Here is a 22,266-nt window from a genome sequence, read left to right as displayed (position 1 = left end):
ATGACTGGTAAAACTCAGTGTAGAACCAAGCAGTTACTATACCATAATGTTCCTTTGGAAAGTGGCCACTTAGACCAGGGCTGGATTCATGTTGTGCACTGTGTGCAAGTTTTATTAGAAATCCAATAAACAAATTGAGCATGGTGGCATATGCCTGTAATCCCAGTGACTCCAGAGACTGAGGCAGGAGGATCATGAGTTCAAAGCCAGCCTCAGCAACTTAGTGAGGCCCCATGCAACTTAGTGAGACCCTGTCACAAACAAACAAACAAAACACAATAAAAAAAGGGCTAGCAATGTAGCTTGGTGGTTAAGTGCCCCTGGGTTCAATCCCTGGTACAGAAAACAAAAAACAACAACAAAAAGAAATCCAATAAACAGTCTCTATGGGATCATCTGTCTCCTCGAACTTAGTGTAGAAAATCCAATAAATTATCTAAGGGATTAATTACTTGATTAAATAAGTCTTCAGAACTATTCTGTATAATTTCCTGACTTTTGATAAAAAGTCATTTTTAATGACTGTACATGTTACACAATTCATATAGGTTGTAGAGCATTAGAAATAACCTGTTCAGTTGAAAAGGCGTAGGAGAGGTGGCAGCAGAGAACCATGATGAAGACAGTAAGATGGGCAAGAGTGGAAGGCCCCGCCACAAACAGTAAGGAAAGTATTTAAATTATATGACACAGCCTAAAGACACAAAACATTTCATTTCCCTTTGCATGAAACTGGTTTGACCTTCACAGTTCTGAAATAACAGGAACTATTATTTCCCTGGTAACTGTACTGAATTTTAGTCTAGTAGTTAAGCAGAATGCTCAGCATGAATAAATATAGGTAGAAATTGTTAGGGAAGATTTCTATGAAGAATGCATGTTAAGCAGTAATATAAATGTAAGAGCTTACAGCAAAATGAAATTCATAATATAAAGGGCAAACCTGCCTAGGAGAGAATTTTAGGTAAACTATTGGGTTGAAAAACCGATTCCCATTTTGTTTTAATAGTTAGTAATGTAGGGTGGCTGAGGTGACGGGTTTCAGTTGAGTGGCTCGTGTAGCATTATCTTGTGCTTGATTCAGCAGAAACGTGTGTGACTTCTGTAGGACTATGACAAATGGCTGAATTCCCTCTTCTTGAATTCGAAATTAATGACTAAAAACATTATCAGCAAGGTAGGTTGTCAAAAAAAATAGTGTAGGTACTTTATCTAGAAATGGTATATATTTTTTTTCTTAGATAAACCCTGAGGATTTTATAGGATTGTTCAGGAGGAGAGATTTATGTAATTTTGAATTTAGCTATGGCATTAGCGAAAGACGACTGGAAAAAAAGAACCAGAGATGCTTATTTTTAAAAAAAAAAAAAATTTCCTGTGTGATTCCCTGAATTTGAAATATGCAATGAAGGCTTGTTCCTAATTTAAAAGACTAGCTGGGGTCACAGAACTTATGGGAAAACCAGAAGATCCCTAACATCATATCTAGATAGCATGAACCCTTAAAGGTTGCCAGCATCCTTTTAGGAATTATTTACAAAATGCATACATTTTGTTCTTACTAAATTTCATACTTAACAAGTTCATACATTTAGCCACATATATTGAGCCTCAAGTGTTTCCCAGCCACTCCATAGAGTTGTAGAGAAAAGAAGCATAGTTCCTACCCTTACAGCTGTTGAAGGGGTGGGCCTGTGAACATGGGGTTGCACCAGGCATAACTCTGGGTGATGAGGGAATGCAGAGGCTGCCAGAGAGCCCGGCTAGCTCCACATGACTCCATGAGAGTTGGAAGAAGGAAATTACTTCATCTCCTGACCTGATTCATCTTCTGTAAGATACTGGGAAACAACCATCCCATTCTTCAGGGTGATGGTAAGAATTATACTAGATCAGATATGTAAGGAAGTTTGAGCATGTGGGTACTCCATGGTTTTATTGTAATCATTGTAGATGGATTCTGTTCTCTCTCTTTGGGCTGAAATGCATGAATTTAAAAATATGAATAGAAAAAGTAAACTATTAGACCAGTTTAACTCTTAGGCCAGCTATTTAAAAATACTCAATTTAAATTATCAAGTTATCTGAACATGGAAAAGAAGAGATACGAATTAGTTTCCTATTACTGCTATAATAAATTACTACAAAATCTGTGGCTTTAAACAATACAGATGTATTACTTTCAGTTTTTCAAGTCAGAAGTCTGAAATCACTTTTACTGGGCTAAAATCAGGTAGAGGCAGGGCTGAGTTTTTCTGGAGATCAGGGGAGAATCTCTTCCTTATTTTTTCCAGCTTCTGGAAGCTGCTTATGTTCCTTGTCTTATCACTGCTTTACTCCAATGTCTGCCTCTAGGACCACATAAATTTTCCTCCCTTTGATCTCTTAACTTTCTTTTGAAGACACTTGTGATTACATTGGCTCACCTGGATAATCCAGGTTAATCATATCTCAAGATCCTTAACTTAGTCATATCTTCAAGGTTCCTTGTCATATAAAACAACACAGGTTCTGAGTGTTAGGGTGCAATCATCTTTGGGCCATTGTTCAGCCAACTGCAAGATATAAAAATCTAAAGAGGATATCTTTGCTTATGGGAAGACTATAACAGTTTTCATTGTCCACAACACTTGTTTGAGCCACTGCATATAGATGGGGCTGGCTTAGAAAAAGAAATGCCTACTAGGAACATTGAGGTATTCACCTCCACCATAGTCAAGCTGAGAAAACCAATGAGAAGTCTCAGTGGTTGGCTTTGAATTCAGGCTCCTGTCCCATCCTCACACGTATTTCATCTGTTAACTGCTATTAGACGATATTTCTCAACTTCAATAAATTTATACCACAGCCATGTTGTGGGCAAAGTATTAACAGAATGACAGAACACTAAAAACCCTGGGTAACAGCTGAATTCAATGCAGATACTATTTGAGAACTGTTCATTTGTGCTGAAGGAAAGCTTGTGTTGACTATGATGGAGGAAGTGAAACAAACGTGGCAGAGATGTATTTGTTCTGTAACACTCAAGTGCAAGACATGTCATATTGCTTTATTTTTCTAAATCAAATTCAAGCTAAGTCCCTGTACACATAGGTTAGCAAGATACCCAATGTTAGTTATGATTGGAAAGGCCGCCCCCTGCCCTTTGAAAACTCAATCTGGCCAAAAATCTGGGGTGAGGGCTCTGGTCTTCTTTGAGCATGCTCCACCAGACCCTGCTCACTGTCTCTTGCCCACTTGGAACATTTAACTGTGGGTGGATCTGCTGTTCAGAGCCATCATTTCCATTATGAACAACAAAATCAGTGGAAAATTTTCTGTAGTACCTAAGGCCAGCTCCTATGAGTAATTTTTGTCATGCTCAACCCCACCAGGACACTGTGTTGGAAAGGAAATAGTGGTCTCTTCTGAACAAGAACCAGAGCCATTTCCCCCAACTTAGAGCTTTCCAATTATTTTCTAGTCCACCCCCAACCTCATCCCTTAGAACAAAACCCCATTTCCTTTTCAAGCCCTTGAATTCTTTTGCTCTTGGAATGTACGAGATACTATGTGTGTGAGGACGCTTGGCACACATAGGAATCCATGCTATCATTATGATCATTGTTTGCCACTTTCCTTAGGAATTCAGAACAAAAGCTTCTTAACTCCCCCTGGGAGAGGGGAAATCCTCCGAAGTATGAACACAAAGTCCAGCTGGATTTCTCATTTTTGTGTGATGAGCTATATGAAATTAAGGCATAGGTAATTTCTCTAGCATGTGATTCCACTAAGACAGTTAATGGCTTAAAGATGAATTGTTCACCCTGGGCACATCAAGGAGAGAATGTGTTAGTTCACTGTTTATCATTTTTTCCCCATGTCTTTGCTTTCATTCCTTCTGTAGCCACCTCCTCCTTTAAGTACACAATTCATGTCAGCTATCCTAGCAGATAACAAGGAAAATGATGTTCCCTGGTAACGTCACAGGTAACACTCAAAGATATGCACTTCAAAAGTTTAGGTAGGGTTCAGCTACTTGTGACAGCAGGGTGAATAACTGTGGTCATTTTACTAGAAGAACCTAAGAGAGAGCAGCTTCTCTTGGTGATATATATATATATTTTTTAAATTGGCTTGAGCTCTTATCCCACACCTGGTGGATCGACTCTAGTGATTAGAGTGAATCCATTTTCAAATGTTATAGTTTACATATTAATTCTAGGAGCTTATGATTAGGTATATTTAACTTTATTTATTCAATTTTAGTTAAAATTCTATTTACTCAAGTCAGGTGAATGCATTTTTTCTTCCTTTTAGGCACTGAATGTAGATTTTGATATTTTCTGCTGAGATTTTCTTACTAGTGTGTCCAGTCTTATGGGATCCTGTCTTCTGTTGAGCTTGCCGCTTTCCTGTGAAAATATCCCTGGACCATGTCCTGGTAGCTTCCTGTTTGGTTCTAAGTTGTTACCTAGATTGTCATCTTTGGTCATCACCTCCTCAGTAGGAAGAACTGACACCCCCAGGTTGGTGGAGAATGAGATAGATAGCCATTCCCATTGTCCTGTGATCCTGTAGCATCAGAAACAGCTAAAAATTTCTATGAGTTTTATAGTTGCTCCGAGTTGCTTGGAATAAAATGGGGTACCTTTTACTACAGGACTTGAAAGTGGCTTTCTGGAAGTTCTTAGACCACATGAGAAGATTTTTGAATCATTGAAGCATATTGTGAAAATCATGCAAATGTGAAAGAATATAAAACTCAATGGGTTACCACCAGCTTTCAGACAGTCCTGTTTCTTTTCTCTAGAATAAAAAAGTGACTTGAGTCACTGAATAAAAGTAATTTAGCAGAAATTCTGCTAAGAAAAAAAAAAAAAGGTAGCAGTGTTTTTGTAAAAGCCACCCTGCAACACAGATTTTTTTAAAAAAATAATCTCCAAAAAGTTGAGAATAGGTTTATCTAAATTCTTAGTTTATAATGACTTATTAGTATGAATATTGTGGAAAAGTTTTTTAAAAGGTGGGAAATGTTGTTGCATTAATGTTGAATGAGGCAGTGAGGTATGTTGAGATTGGGCTGTTGCTTACCATGATAGCTTACTGAATTTTGATTTTGAATCGTGGGTGGTATACCTTATTTAGGCAGCAGTGGGCTTCACTGTCCTCACCAAAAAAGAGAGTCTACAGCTTATTGAGTCTCCGGCTCCTCCTTGACCAGAAGTTACTGGTCTTTCTGTTTATTTACTGGTCTATTTTTACCATTTTTAAAAAAACCTTTTAGAATCATCCTATGATACAGAAAAAAATTTCCTCTTTTGGTCTATTTTGAAGGGATTCAATATATACATAAAGGATATTTTTTTCTTCTTTGACATTCAGTGGTATTCTTTATTTTTATTTATTATTATTATTGTTATTATTATTATCTGGGTACTGGGGATTTAACCCCGGGGTACTTTACCACTAAGCCTAATTCCTAGCCCCCATTTTTTTTTTAATTTTTAAATTTTGAGATAGAGTCTCACTAAGTTGCTTAGGGCAAGTTACTGAGGCTGGCTTTGAACTTGTGATCCTACTGACTCAGCCTCCCAAGTTGCTGGGATTACAGGCATGCCTCACCACTCCCAGCTACATTTAGTGTTTTGATGACATCTTTTGAAGACTTAAAACTTGTTGCTTTTTAATTACATGCATCTAGTGTTTAATACTTTTTATTTGTGATATGGCCTGAGATGCTCTTAAGTTTCCACGTGTTCACATATGGAATCATGGTTTAAGGTGCTCCACTTTAGGATCCAACATTGTTTGACTCCCTTTCTAAGAGGTGCCAAGATGAATGTGCTCCCACTTTATCTTCCCTTCCCACTTCTCCCTACCTCATGTTACCTAAAGTGAATTTTATTACTATTTCTAAATTGCTGTGGTGTGTAACATTTACATTTTGTTCTACTTATACTTCTTATGCTTGGATAGTGTCTCTTCAGTGGTTTCTCCATTCACCTCTGATTATATACTATAGTAGTTCTCTTAAAGAAGATCTCATAGAAATTATGACCCTAATTGCTTCTATATTTCATATTACTTTTTTTCTAGAAAATAAAAACAGTAATTTTACAATACATTTTTTGGCAACTGGTAGTAACAAAATTTTCGTATTTTGTTTACATGTTCTTTAGACAAGTCTGCAACTTAGCATTGATTATTTGCAAGTTATTCTACTAGCTATATTGTCATTTGTCAAAAGGTGGATCAAGATAATATAGAATCATAGTCATAATATGGTCATACAGAATGATCATATTATAAATCAGATTGGATTTATCACCAGCATTTATAAAACCAGACCCAGGGAAAGAACTACATCTGGGGACATTATGTATGGTCTTAATATAGTGAATATTTAGCCTGTCCTGATTACTACAAAAATCATATTACTTTTATATTTGAAATAATTTGTTTAATTTGTACATTCTTGGTTTTTATTTTTCCCTTCCTTGAAGACTTGATAGACATTGCTCTCTTGCCTTTTCTAGTGTTTTTTTTTTGTAAAGTTTGAGTTCAGCCAGATTTGATTTAAAAAAAATTAATTTTTTTCCACACATTTTTTTATTGGTGCATTTGAGTTGTACATAATCATGGGATTTGTTAACACATTTGTACATGCACACAATACACAGCATAACATAATTTGGCCCATGTCACTACCAGCAAATTTTATTCTTTTACAGAGGAAAATTCTTTCTTGTCCCCCACAGTTAGCTTTACCGGGTTACATGCTCGGTACTATAGGAAATTCCCCTGATAAAAGTGTACATATAATCTATACATTCGATTTTTCCCTTTGTTTTGGGACAATTTTCTTTTATTTTACCTTTGAATATCTACTCTATTATAGCTCTTAGGAATGTCAGTTATGCACCACTGGGTTTCCTTTGGCTCTAATAGTAATTTTCCCTCGATACCTTAAGAATTTTTTTTAGTTTTGTGTTTTTCAGAAATGGCTTATTTTTCCTCCTGTTGATGCCTCTAATGTAGCCTTTATTTATCTAATATTTTTATTTTTCTCTTATATATATTATTTTGACTCTGACATGTCACTTTTGATTACCTGAATTTTCTAATCTTTTCCCTTGAGTCCTATTATGTCTTGTCTGAACTCATTTCAGACGTTCATAATTAATATTCCTTTTATTTAAAGAATACATTTTGTGTGTGTGTACCAGAGTTGTGTATTAATTTTTTTGCCTGATTTTTTATAGTCTTGTGTATTTTTATGTCTGTTTTCTGTTTGCCATATTCTTTTCTTTAGGTTCCACCCTGATTTACCCACACAGCTCTCTTGAACAGCTGGTATAGCTGTGTGCTTTCTTACTCAGCCTGGCAATATCTGTTTCTCTGTGGTATGAAACAAGGCTTACTGAGGGTTGTACCAACTCCATGCTCAACCAAGTTGGCCTCTCTGGCAAAGGGTGATTCGGTTAGTCTTGCCAAATTCCCCACTGTGATAAATGTCTTACTTGGTTTACACCCCACTGAGCTCATGCCCCTCAAGGACCCCCCCTGTACTGAACAGCAGTTGTGGTTTAGCATTGTGGTTGTGTCTTCATATGTTGTGGTTTGGGGAGGTGGTTGTTTCTTAGCATATTGTCTACTGTTATGTAACAAACCACTCAAAATTACTTAAATCAACCACAGTTTAATACTTCGCCTAATTCTGTTGGTGGGCTGGCTGGTTTTGCTTGTCCCACCTGCAAGTTTGTTTTTATGGCTGTGGTCAGGTGGTGGCTCAACAGGAATGGCTGCATCTGAATAATATAATGCTGTCTTCACTATCCACGTTGTCTTTCACGCTGAGTCTTCACAGCATGGTAACCTCAGTGCTCCAAGAGGAAGAGCAGCTGCAAGGTCCCCGATTGCTGAGGCCAGGAGGACACATAGTATGGCTTCTGCTACATTCCATTGGTCAAATCAAGTCAAGGGACCAGTCCAATTTCAAGGGATGGCGAAGTCACATTGTGAAAGAGTGTGAATCCACAATAGAAGGAATAACTGTGCCTTTCTTTGGGCCAAAAATCTACTACACCTTAGTTCGTGTTTTGACTTATATTTTTCCGCCTTGCTTTTGTTTGGTTTCATGCCAAAGGAACAGAAAAATTTACACTGTTGCCTTCAACAGGAAGTCAGATTATTAATAGTTTTAAAGGCGATGAATAGTAAAAGAAAACTCAATATTGTTACACCTGCTTTCTAATGACTTAGCACCTTTTGTTTTTCATCTTTAAAGCCCATGAGATAGAACTTAAGAAGTGCCTCTACTGTGTGTAATCAGCAGCTCCCAGCCCTAGAGCAAGGATTCTGAGACCTAAAATGGAGCCTCACATTCCACACAGTACAAGGTAATGCATTTTGGATTGTAGTGCAGGAAGGCTGGCTTCTACTTTTGCTCTATTCCTAGATTTGAAATCTTAATAAAATAAGTTTACTTTAGTCTCTTATTTGTAAATTTTGGTAAAAAAAAGAGGTGGTTCTTAAACCATAAATTGACAGAAGGTCACCTGTGGGGTTTGTTGAAAATCCCATTCCTGTTCCCTTTCCCCCTTGAGACTCTGACTCAATGGGTCAATGAGAAGATCTGATTTTTTTTTTTAAGAGAGAGAGAGAGAGAGAGAGAGAGAGAGAGAGAGAGAGAGAGAGAGAGAGACAGAGAAAGAAAAATATATATATATATTAGATGGACACAACACAATGCCTTTATTTTTATGTGGTGCTGAGAATGAAACCTGGGTCCCCTGGTGCTAGGCGAGCGCTCTACCTCTGAGCCACAATCCCAGCCCGAGAAGATCTGATTTTTAAAAGAAACCCTTCAAGTGACGTTGTTGTAGGTGGTCAGTTGAGTATTCTGTGAGACTTTACACCACTAAAATATCAGAACTTTCTTCCAGCTTCCAAAACTCTATTAATCATGAGTGATATATTTAAAACGTTCCTTCACTGAGCCATGATTAGCTATTTAATTACCTGCATTGTTTAGAATGTCTTTAAGAATAAATACCCTAACTTGGACTCCATACTTTGAATTTGTAATTATGAAAGAAACACTGGTTTCTCAAGAAGATCATTAAAAACAATTATGTACTTCTGTGATTCTTACCTCTGTATCATACTTTAATTCTATCATGAAAAATAGAAATAAGTTAATATCAAAATGAATTATAGAGACATAGGGACAATATTTAGTGAGTTGCACAGAAGTCTTCCTCCATCATCTAATGTGTAAAAGCATCAGGTTATCCTTAGAGAAACCATTCCTCGTCCCTCAAACATACCCCATGGACTTCAAAGTTGGTTCTAATTCAGTTGACAACTTAATTTTTTTCCTACTGCAACTCTCTGTTTGGCCACTTGATGGCAGCATTTACTATGTGCTAACATTGAACTTTTTTTTTTTTTTCTTTTTTCTTTTTTTTTTCCCCCTCTAGGTTGTTCAGCCTCGTTTAACATTGGTGGTGGAAAAGATTGATAGCAATGCAAATGTATTTATAACCACGAGAGATAGTCACCTTCCACCCCAATTAGCCTTTGCATTGATTTACTGAGGAAAAACATCTATTACTGAAAAAGTCTTACAGATTAGTGTTGCATTATTTTGTTACAGTTGAAATATCTGCTGGAAAAGTGATCTCACAGATCTCTAACCAAAAATGTTCTTTCTCAATAATTAAAAAAATAAAAAGATGTATCATTGAGAATGCAGCTCTGCTTTAGAACTATGTGCCAGTTTTTTCCCCTTAAAGCTATACACTTAGTTATTTGAATACTTTTTTTAATAATGAGCTTGTGTCACATTTTAGATCTTTAAAAAGAGATTTATTCATGAGCTGTTGCTTGGATAAAGCCATTGATCTACCCCCCAAAAAATCTCATTTCTCAATTGCTTTGTGAGAACATAATTATGATCTGAACTAAAGTCTTTTTTTTTTTTAATATGAAAAAGCTACTGCTTCTTGAAATACATTTTGCCTCCCCAAAGAATGAAGCTGCAACTGAAACATTTCCCACAGAGAAAAACCTACCAGTAATGATTCTATAAACATCCTGGCAACCACTTTCTAAGGGAGGGTTCACTAAGACGACTCCTGTTTGAGATTTACATGGAGCACAAATTGGTAGGGATTTACAAGGCGGTTACAATTTAGTGCTTTTGGCTTGAAAGAAAGGAATTTTTTTTTTTCTTGTTGTTGTTTGGTTTTAACCAGTCCCTCTTCTCCCCTGGCCCCTTATTTCTCTTAAAATATGATGACATTTGGAAAAGTTTGGTGGCTTTTTGTTTTTTGAGCTGTTACTGGAGAAGATTCCCCATGTTGTAATTCACTGCTATTTGAATTTAGATGTCAGAGCAAGGTTAAAGTACTCAACAGCAGGGTTGTAAAAGAGGCTCTGCTGGGGCCACCAGGCCTACACCAATGGCAAGAGAGTAGCATTGGGAAGTCTCGGACAGCAAGTTTATATAAATATCTTTGTGGATGTATATAAATATTCTGGGGAGGCGATTCCAGCTCTGCTATTTTCACAGGCTCAGCTCTATTTTCCTGGGCTTTGTGTATGTTTACTTATATACAATTGTGCATTTCCTTCTGTTTATTTGAGTCTTCTGGGCCTATGTGAGGAGACTCAAGTGCCCTAGGAATTCTTCTTATAGCTCCTCTTATGCCAGTTTAAAAAATATTTTTATAGCAAAAGCAGTGCAAATTTAATTCAGAAATCTTCAAAATTATGGATAAGTGAAGAGCAAATAAAAGCACATATCTCGCCATGCTATTGTTAAAGTCTTCTTGTATATAAGTGTGTATATAAGTATATATATGTCTTTTTGTATTACATATAGACACAAAAAATATGTATATATAGTCTTCTCTATAAAAATATGTAGGTAAAATAGAAATCCAAATACAAATATATATTATAAAAATTGGAACATAATTAGTGTGTATAAGTTTTCCTAATCTACCTGAGTATAATTTTTATTGCTACAAAATTTGATTACATTTCTTTTCTTTTTGACAAAAGCACACTTTCATTTTTCTCATTATGAGAAACACTCTCTGGCTGAGACTCCTAGAAAACAGACCTTTAAATGATACCATGATATTCAACCACTGGGTCTGATGATTGTATACATATGGGAATTCATAGAGGACCCAGTTCCAGGTGGCCTGATGACAATGTGGGATACTTTAAAAAATTGTATAGAAAGGTGAAGTCTAGATGTGACAGGCATCATTTCTGATATATTCAGTCTCAGATGAAATCAACATGGAAAAGAAAAAGGAAATAATGGCTTTGACAGCTTTTCCAATCTGCAGCATTTGCTGTCTGCAAAATCCTGTTAAATTCTAGCCAGCAGTTGAGGAAGGAAAAGCTTAAGTGAATGCACTGAAAGGGGCTGGCTGTCTTTTGTGGAGTGCTTTGTTTCCAATTTGCTTGGTGCTCTGAAATATCGAGTGTCCAGAGCACAATGCAGTCCCCCTCACTGGTGATGAAAGACATTGTGAACTTCTTACACATAAATGCCAAATGCCCAGTAAAACAGCCTCTAGAGCAGCTCTTTCACCACTCAGTGGGGTGTGTGTGTGTGTGTGTGTGTGTGTGTGTGTGTGTGCGCACTCACATGTGCGTGTGCACACCTACATGCATGTACCTTTGTGCGTAGAGTCCACGTATACTGATATTCTGGATATGCAGTCCAATAGAGCATGGCTCCCAGAACTGGGCCTCACATGTGCTTATCTGAATGTAGGGATCTCATCTGACTATACTGAAGCCTACTGCATTATCCTCAGCTGGGTCTCATTTAAGGCAGAACACAAAGGTCTCAGAAAAAAGAAGGAAGCAGAGATGTGCTTGTGGTTTAGTCTGAGGCTAGGAGTAGAGAAAATGTGGAAATGATTCAGGGCCTTCTACCTACCATAACATTTTAGAAATCTCTTTAATTTCTAAAGTGAACTTAGGATCTGTAAAGTTTGCCCATTGGGCTTCATAAGCCCTGTAGCCTAGAGAGTTTTTCTATATGTAGAATACCTGAGTGCTGTGCTAGATTTATTGTTTTGTTTTATGTATTGTTTTGCCATTTGCACAAGTTGAACTCCTGTGAAATTTTTATCTATTCAATAAAAAAAAATTACCCAGAGAGTTGAAATTGGCATTGATTTTTAATTTATATAGAAGTTATTACAAATATATATCAGTGTCAATTAAAACAGTTTCATTGCATACTATGTATAGGAAATCAAATTTCATAATTACATTTAGCAGGTGGGCAGCAGTGCTGGTTTCAGAGTTTAAAGGTCATTGATGATTAGGCTCTGAGTTTAAATTAAATTGTTACATTTTTTTCCCTCTCCTTCTTGACTTCAAATGTGAGAGATGGAAAGTACTGGTGTGAGTTAACCTTACCTAGCAAAAGAAGTATCAAGGGGCTGGGGTTGTAGTTCAGTGGTAGAGCACCTGCCTGGCACATGTGAGGCACTGGGTTCGATCTTCAGCACCACATAAAAATAAATAAACAAAATAAAGATATCTTGTCCATCTATGACTAAATAGAAGTGTTAAGACTTGTTTTTTTGTTTGCCTTCTTTGTTGTACCCCCTTCTCCAAAATTCCAAAGATAACTTGAAAGTAAACATGCCATTGTGTCAACAGTGACAACAATAATCCCAATAGTAAACGATATGCATAAAAAAATACAAGTGGGAACTTTGGCTCTCATTTACAAAACTGACATGAATAAAAATAGTCAGTTCCCTTTCTTCATCATGTGGCAACTCAGTGTTCTCAAATTCATGTTTCCCTTGTTAAGGTCGCTTTGTGAGATTCTTCCTGTGAATTCTGTTTCTCCCCTTGCACTTCCTGTTCTCCATCCTCCCTTCTTCACTACCATTCCTACTTAGTGTGTAGTTTTGGGAAATTCTGATCCTTTTCTTGAGTCTTACCAGTAAGGGGGGAAAAGTTCATTCTCAGGCTGTAATCAGTAATTTGAGCGAGTTCTGGTTCTCATTGTGTCATCTTTTATGTGTCAATTCTCCAGGCCAAGAATTCCTGCAACGTGAGTGCAATGCAGTATTCGATTTCTATGATCACTTTAAACACTAAATCTATGGTTTTAATTTTAGTTTTAGTGTGCCTATAAAAAATTTCAGAAAGAGTTCCCTTGGATTTGTATCTTTTTTTCATTTTTTAAAATAAGGAAACAACAAAAAAACAAAAAACAACTCACCTAGTAAGTGTATGCAGGGCTTTCTCTACAAGAATGTATTTTATTATTGTAAGTAGAAATGATGTTTTTGTTTTCTTAGAGAATGTGATTTATCCCTCCTGGTTATGACAATCAAAAATGTTTCTTTTTTTTTTTTTTTTTTTAAAGAGAGAGTGAGAGAGGGGGACAGAGAGAGAGAGAGAGTTTTAACATTTATTTATTTATTTATTTTTCTTAGTTCTCGGCGGACACAACATCTTTGTTGGTATGTGGTGCTGCTGAGGATCGAACCCGGGCCGCACGCATGCTAGGCGAGCGCGCTACCGCTTGAGCCACATCCCCAGCCCCATCAAAAATGTTTCTTGACAGACCTTAGGGAGACTGTTACTTGTCATGATGTGGTGACTAATGGAATATACATGTTGCATAGACAACTCAGAGCTAATTTGGGCCTTCTAGAAATGTGTTAATTTGTTTTCTGTTGCCATAACAAAGTACTTGAGGTTGGGTAATGTATAAATAAAAAAGTTTTATTTAACTAAGGTCTTTGGAGGTTCAAAGTCCAAGATCAGGTGGCCCCATTTTTTTTTTTTTTTTAGCCTCTAGTGAGTGGCATAATGGTGAGAGAGCATGTGAGAGGGAGAAATCATCTGGTGAGACAGAAAGAGATATTTTGAGGCCAACTTGCTTTTTCATAAGGACCCACTCTTGGGGGAACTAACTGGCATCTCAAAAACTACCTTAGTTTGTTTTGAGGGTGATGCTTGCAGTGATCTAATTCCCTCCCGGAAGATTCCACCTCTTTAAGGTTTCACTGCCTCTCAACATTGCCACACCAGAAACCAAGCTTCCAGCACATGAATGTTTGGGGAAACATGCTCAAATCATATCCAAGCCACAGTAAGTGTTTTTTCCTTCAGAGCCATCGCCACAGCCATGGGTGACTTAGGAGATGAGCAGGTTTGAGAGGGCTCAACAAAGGAAAAGACTTGTCATAAAAGCAAGGAAATCCCATTGGTCTGGAGTACTACCTACAAGTAAAAAACATTCTCAATCTGCTTTATGATATTTTGCATTTACATCTAGAGAAGAATCTTCACAACCAAAATGTTTCAAGTTCTCTAATAGAGAACAAAACCAAGAGCTGGTTTGAAAAGATTTATGACAGAGAAACCTCTATAAGACTGATAGAATGATCCAGAGAGAAGAAAGAAGAGACCAAAAAAAAAAAAAAATCAAAGTATCACAGAATAGGGTTTAAAACAATTAAATAAAGATATTCTGGAGAAATATGTGCATACAGTTGAAAGCAAAGATGAAGTAGGTGATTTTGTTAAAATGCCAAAATTGATAGAGGAGGAACAAATCCTGAGAAAAGCAGCAACGGTGGAGATGAAAGATCCCTCATTCACAGTCAGGAAATTCTGACTTAGAATACTTGATAAGAAGTATTTTACTAAAAATTTGTGTAATAAAATATCTCTATGTTATATACATCATTCTAGAAAAGAGAAAAAAAATGAAAGCCACCCAATTCATCTAGAAGCTACTATAACCTTGGTTACAAAACCAAATGAAAGTACAAGAAATTAAAATTTTAAGTCTACTTCACTTCTAAACCAAGACAATAAATTCTAAGTAAAATATTAATTAAGAGAATTTAACAGTCTAATAAAAATCTCCAAGAGCTCACACTTCATCTATTTAAATAGAATGAAAAAGCTTCCTTCTACACAAAAGAAAATACCTGGAATCCTAGAAAAAATGTATAACAAATCAACTTAATACATAACCAAACTCTAACAAAGTAAAATAAAATAGTTCAGATAAAAAATAGGGCGGGCAGAGATACTGAAAACCCGAGAAGTAAGCAGTAAGCTTAAGGTAATGCTGTGCCAGGGAGATGAATGCTGGTCTCACTAACTAAGGTACCTGGTCTTAATAGTCAAACAAAACAGGCCATGTGATGTGGGCAACTTGAAGTCAAGATGCTGAAAATTTAAACTTTCAAAGGGTTGTACCCTGGACAGAAGCAAAAAGTTTGTAGAAGAAAAAAATTCTTGAATAATTTTAACTATGGTCTGCTTTAATGCATGTATGCATTTTTGAAAAACTGACATAAAAATCAGACTTAATACCTCTGGAGTGCTTGAATAACATGTGTATAGTCACATAAACCAGGCCACAGTGAGTTCCTGCTAATAAAGCATCATTAGGAAGGAGATCATAACCTCCAAAATATGAACAGAGAGAAACATTTTATAAAGATACATTTTGTGAAGATTTAGACTAGAAGATTACCATATTTCAGATTCCAATGGACTTAAATGTCCTCTCTCCCAAAGTGGAAAGAAGATTAGAAGATGAGACAGAACATTGAAATAAGAAATACAGTCATTAAAATCATGACAGAGCTCCAAGAAGCAAAGAGGAGTAAAGTGCTGTAGAGGACACTTAAGGGCCGTGAAAATTATAAATGAGAAATCCAAATGAAATTAAGATTAAACAAAGGGTTCAGAATTCAAAAGAATTAGAGACAAAGCAGTAACTCTAAATAATAGATCAAAGTGATACAAAATAAGCATAATTGGAGACTTCAGAGAAGCCCCAAATAATAAACAGACATTTTGTGGCCTCAATTATTTATCATAATTTTACTTAAGCATGGATAAATATAAAACCATATGCCAACTCTCTCTGTATATAGACCTTATCCATTTATAAAGTAAAAATCATAAAGTTACCACAGACTATAAAAACAATGAAATTTTAATAAGTGGCATTAATATAATGAACACTTACATTTTTATAAATTTATAATTTAAGCATTTTTTCCCTAAAATCAGCCTATTTGTATCTCTGTATGAAAAGCTCTTTCCACGTAGCATGGAAAATAGTCCTGGACCTATGAATACGAAGCTATGTTCTAGTAAAGTTGTTGGACTTCAGAGATGAAGAGTCCCCTGGGCAGACAAGCAAAATGATGGAACCACTTACTATAGAGTCTCAGATTTTTCAACAGAAACATTGAATAGTCAGGCCTGCCCAGACCTTCGTGGCAGGCAGATGTCCAGCCTTGCAGACCCCACCTCACTGGAACCCATCTACCAACGTGGGGGTCCTGAGGCTGCCTTCATCTTGGGATACCGAAAACCCTGCCACAGCCCCCTTGATAGGAACCTTCCACCTGGGGTTACTGGACAGGGCCAGGAGACAGACACTCACCATAGCACCGCATGCCACAGTGCTGCATTTTTGAACAGGCCATCCAATGTCACCGCACAGCCTGCCATTGCTGCCCCATCTCTGAAAGCGGTTGCCTCCTTCTTGGGACACCTCCGTTGCCATATCGGGTTACTTCTGCTACTACTATTGCTATCTTTAGTTGGGCCAACTTCCATCTTGGGACACTGGCCAGGGCCTAGAAGTCCAACATTAAGGTACCTACCATCTCCCACCCCCCTCAACCCCCCCTCCTGCCACCAACAAGGCTCAGTTCTTACAGCAATGTGGCTGACCCACAGCTCTCAATGCCTTGTCCTGATCTGCCTGATATAAAACAACTCTCCATGACAGGCATGCAGATCATAGTGATTAACCCCCAGGACCTCTGGAGAGAGAGGTTCCTGATGGGGTAGTAGAAAGGGTGGGGGCGAGAGAGATACAGTTAAAGACTAAATTAGAGACCAGGAGAGAGATACAGTTAAAGACTAAATTAGAGACCAGGAATTGTGGGGTCCACAGGTGATGTAAGGGGCTACAACCAGGCACCCACATTATATGAGTGGACCCCAAAGAAGATTTCTGAGGTGCAGTCTTCCAACAGGGACCAGCAATTGCTATACCCCACCTCTAGGAGTTCTGCTTCCAGGACTAACCCTCTCACCCTGGTAACCTTCACCATCCTTAGGGTAGAGATACCAGCAAACTCTAGACAAACCCACCTATTGGATGAGAAAGGAAGAGAGAAGATATTAAACTCAAACAGAAAAACTCATTCAATTTTCCTTCGAGATTTTTTTTTCCTTCTTTCCCTCACCATCACATCCCCAACATTTGTGAAACCAAGTACTTTTCATGCATTAGGTTACTGAGGACTGGGATGTTTGAATAGTATAATACAGTTTTCATACTATTTTTTTCTTTTTCTGCTTTTCCTCCTCTCTCTATATTTTCCTCTGACTTATCTTTCTCCCAACAGTCTCTTTCTCTTTTCTCTTGCTAACAGCCAACTTCATTTGATTTCTCTTTCACACTTCCTATGATCTCTAATACCTCTGTATTCTCACCTCCTGCCGTACTAACATCTCATCCCACACCCCTTCCTGTCCACCATTAGAAGCAGAAGAACTTTTGCAAGTCTACTGCCTATATTATAGATAATAATTGAACACACCATTTGTGTACAAAAATTCTACAAAACTGTAAATGTCTTAATAGTGACTATTTGGTTTAAGGCTGCATGTTGTTTGCCTTGGGTCCTGTTAATTCTGATCTCCCCCTTAAAGGTGAGGTATTGGAAACCTGCAGGGACACTATAAGTGTATAGGGTAGAAGCTGTAATACCTTGGATCCATACTGCTAAAGGAGAAGATACATGAATCAAATAGACCACAACACAAAAATACTGGGTGACTTTAACAAACCTCTCTCACCACTGAATAGATCTTCCAAACAAACCCTAAACAACGAAACTATAGAACTCAATAATACAATAAATAATTTAGACTTAACAGACATACATAGAATATTTCATCCATCAACAAGTGAATACACTTTCTTCTTAGCAGCACATGAGTACTTCTCTAAAATAGACGAATGTTATGCCACAAAGCAACTCTTAGAAAAAAAAAGACATACTATCCTGCATTCTATCAGATCATAATGGAATAAACTAGGAATCAATGATAAAATAAAAAATAAAAGCTACTTCAACACCTGGAGACTAAATAATATGCTATTGAATTAACAATGGATAGCAGAAGACATTAGGGTGGAGATAAAAAAATTCTTAGAGGTAAATGAGAACACTGATACAATATATCAAAATCTCTAGGATACTATGAAAGCAGTGCTAAGAGGAAACTTCATTGCATTGAGTTTATGCATTAAAAGAATAAAATGTCAACAAATGAATGACCTCACATTACATCTCAAAGACGTAGGAAAGAAAGAGCAAATCAACACCAAAAGTAGTAGAAAGCAGGAAATAATTTCAGAGTTAAAATCAATGAAAGTGAAACAAAAGAAACAACTGAAAAAATTGACAAAATGAAAAGTTGGTTCTTTGAAGTAATAAATAAAACTGATAAACCCTTAGCCATTCTAATGAAGAGGAGAGAGAAAACTCAAATTACTAACATCCATGATGAAAAACGAAATATTACAACAGAAACTATAGAAATACAAAAAATAATTAGAAACTAATTGAATATATATACTCCAATAAAATAGAAAATCTTGAAAAAATCAACAAATTTCTAGACACATGATCTGCCCTAACTGAACCAGGAGGACACACACAATTGAAACAGATAAATTTTAAGCAATGAAATAGAAGATGACATGAAATTCCTACCAACCAAGAAAAGCCCAGGACCAGACTGATTCTCAGCTGAGTTCTACAAGACCTTCAAAGAAGAACTAATACTAATAATCCTCAAGTTATTCCATGAAATAGAAAAGGAGGGAACCCTTATGAACTTATTCTATGAGGCTAGTAACTCCCTAATACCAAAACCTGATAAAGACACATCAAGGAAAGAAAACTTCAGAACAAAATTTCTAATGAACACAGATGCAAAGCTTCTCAATAAAATTCTGGCAAATTGCATACAAAAACATATTAGGAAGATAGTGCACCCTTATCAAGTGGAGTTCATCCCAGGGATGCAAGGTTGGTTCAACATATGGAAATCAATAAACATACTTCATCACACCAATAGACAGATAAGAATCATATGATAATCTCAATGGATTCGGAAAAAGCATTTGACAAAATAAGGCACCTCTTCATGTTAAAAACACTAGAAAAACTAGAAATAATAGGATCATACCTCAACATTATAAAAGCTATCTATGATAAGTCCAAGGCCAACATCATTCTAAATGGAGAAAAATTGAAATCATTCCCTCTAAAAACTGGGACAAGACAGAAATGCCCTCTTTCACCATTTTTATTCAACATAGTCCTTGAAACTCTAGCCAGAGCTAGATGATGAAAAAAAAAAAAAGGATAGGAATAGGAAAAGAAGAACTCAAACTATCACTATTTGCTGACACAAATACTATTTGATTCTATACTTAGAGGACCCCAAAATTACTCCAGGAAACTTCTAGAACTCATAAATAAATTCAGCAAATAGCAGGATATAAAATCAACATCCATAAATCAAATGTATTTCTGTACATCAGTAATGAATCCTCTGAAAGAGAAATTAGGAAAACTATCCCATTCACAATAGTTTCAAACAAAACAAAAACCTTGGGAATCAACCTAACTAAAGTGAAAGTCCTTTACAGTGAAAACTACAGAACACTAAAGAAAGAAATTAAAGGAGACCTTAGAAGATGAAAAGATCATTCGTACTTTTGGACAGGCAGAATTAATATTGTCAAAATGTCCATACTGCCAAAAGAGTTATATAGATTTAATGCAATTCCAAATAAAATCCCAACAACATTCCTCATAGAAATAGAAAAATAAATCATGCAAATTCATTTGGAAAAATAAGAGACCCAGAATAGTCAAAGCAATCTTACCAAAAAAGAGTGAAGCAGGAGTCATCGCAATACCAGACCTTAATTATATTACAGAGCTATTGTAATGAAAATGCCATGGTATTGGCACCAAAATAGATATGTAGACTAATGTACAAAATAGAAGACACAGAGACAAACCCACTTAAATACAGTTACCTGATACTAGACAAAGGTGTCAAAAATATAAAGACAAAAGATATCCTCTTCAACAAATGGTGCATGGAAAACTGGAAATCCATATGCAGCAAAATGAAATTAAATCCATATCTCTCACCATGTACTAAACTCAACTCAAAGTGGATGAAGGACCTAGGAATTAGGCCAGAACCCTGTACTTAATATAAGAAAAAGCAGGCTCAAATCTTCATCATGTAGGCTTAAGATCTTACTTCCTTAACAATACTCCTAAAGTGCAAGAAATAAAATCAAGATTCAATAAATGGAATGGATTCAATCTAAAAAGCTTTTTCTCTGCAAGGAAACAATCAATAATGTGAATAGAGAGCCTACAGAATGGGAGAAAATCTTTATCACATGCACATTAGATGTATCACCGATATTCAGGATATATAAGTCACCCAAAAAACTCAACATCAAAAGAACAATAACTCAATCAATAAACAGGCCAAAGAACTGAGCAGACACTTCACAGAAGAAGATATTCAATTGATCAGCAAATATATGAAAAAATGTTCAACATCTCTAGCAATTAGAGAAATGTAAATCATAACTACTCTAAGATTTTGTCTCACTCCAGTCAGAATGGCAATTATCAAGAATACTAGTAACAGTAAGTATTGGAGAGGATGTGAGGGAAAAGGTACACTCATACATTGCTGGTGGCACTGCAAATTGGTGCAACCACTTTGGGAAGCAGTATGGAGGTTCCTTAGAAAACTTGAAATGAAACCACCATTTGATCCAGCTATCCTAGTCCTCAGTTTATTACCCAAAGAACTTAAAAATCAACATAATACAGTGTCACAGCCACATCAATGGTTATAGAAACTCAATTTACAATAGCTAAAGTGAAACCAACCTAGATGCCCTTCAATAGATGAATGGATAAAGAAACTGGTATATATACACAATGCAATATTAATCAGCATTAAAAGAGAACAAAATTATGGTATTTGCAGGTAAATGGGTGGAGTTGGAAAATATCATGCTAAGCAAAGTAAGCCAAACCCCCAAAACCACAGGTCAAATGTTTTCTCTTATATTTGGATGCTGATTCATGGGGTGGGAGAGCAAGAGAAGAGTGAGGAACTTTTGATTGGGTATAGGGGAAGGAAGAGAGGGGAGTGGGTATTGAGGTGAGAAGGATGGTGGAACGAGACAGATATTATTACCCCATGTACTGGTATGATCACACAAATGGTGTGACTCTACACATCATGTACAACCAGAGAAATGAAAAGTTGTGATCCATTTGTGTACATTGAGTGAAAATGCATTCTGTGTCGTATATAACTAATTAGAACGAATTTAAAAAAGAAAATACATAATCAAACTTGAAAATAAAAAAGTGAGAAATTTTTTTTTAGTAAAGCTGTTCTACAAACTGTAAAGGTTGTAGTTTTGAACTTCCAAAAGCTCAGGGATTATGATTCTGAAAGAAAACCTTTACTCAATTGAAAAATGCCTCCCGGGTGCAATTTATATATCTAACTACAAAAACAAATGTGGATTGGAATAATATGATTGTGTGTGTATATAAACACAAAAGCACACACAAACTCACTATTATTAATGTTGTAATGACACAAGTAGTAAAAATTGGAGGGGAAAAAGAAAGAGGTAACAGGAAAAGGCTTTATCTGTAATTGTTGTACTTAAATTTATAAATAGAATTATATACATGTTAAGTGATGAAGATAAACATGTAAAACATGCACACTAAAACTACAACTAGTTCTAAAAAATTAAAGAAAATCTATACACACAGTAAAACATCCTGTGTTTATTAATATTGTTGTGATAAAAACATTTACAAGGATATCTACAGAGTCAATAGTAATACTTATCAAAAATTCCCATTGACTTTTTAAAAAAATTTTCTCTTCTTTCCTTTTGTCAGAAGTGAAAAAGATTGTCCTAAAATTCATACATGATTGAAAGAAAGGTCTGAATAGCCAAAGCAACTTTGAATTTTTAAGAATAAATATGGAGATATTACACAGACAAACCAATATTAATGCCACTGGAATTCTGAAAAGACAGGAGAAAGGAAATAATGAAAAAAGGAACCACATGATATCAGGAAG

At 36.2% G+C, this 22,266-nt stretch overlaps 1 non-coding gene across 1 annotated transcript; it reads right to left on the bottom strand.

Annotated features, from left to right (window-relative positions):
• Window positions 1-6,301: 6,301 nt before the first annotated feature.
• LOC120885985 (small nucleolar RNA SNORA72) lies at window positions 6,302-6,434 on the bottom strand. The gene has a single exon (XR_005728770.1). It is a non-coding gene; the product is annotated as a small nucleolar RNA SNORA72 (small nucleolar RNA).
• Window positions 6,435-22,266: the final 15,832 nt, after the last annotated feature.

This window comes from Ictidomys tridecemlineatus, chromosome 1, assembly GCF_052094955.1.
Source record: "Ictidomys tridecemlineatus isolate mIctTri1 chromosome 1, mIctTri1.hap1, whole genome shotgun sequence".
In the NCBI taxonomy this organism is placed as follows: Eukaryota; Metazoa; Chordata; class Mammalia; order Rodentia; family Sciuridae; genus Ictidomys; species Ictidomys tridecemlineatus.
This window is presented reverse-complemented; position numbering and strand designations above follow the sequence as displayed.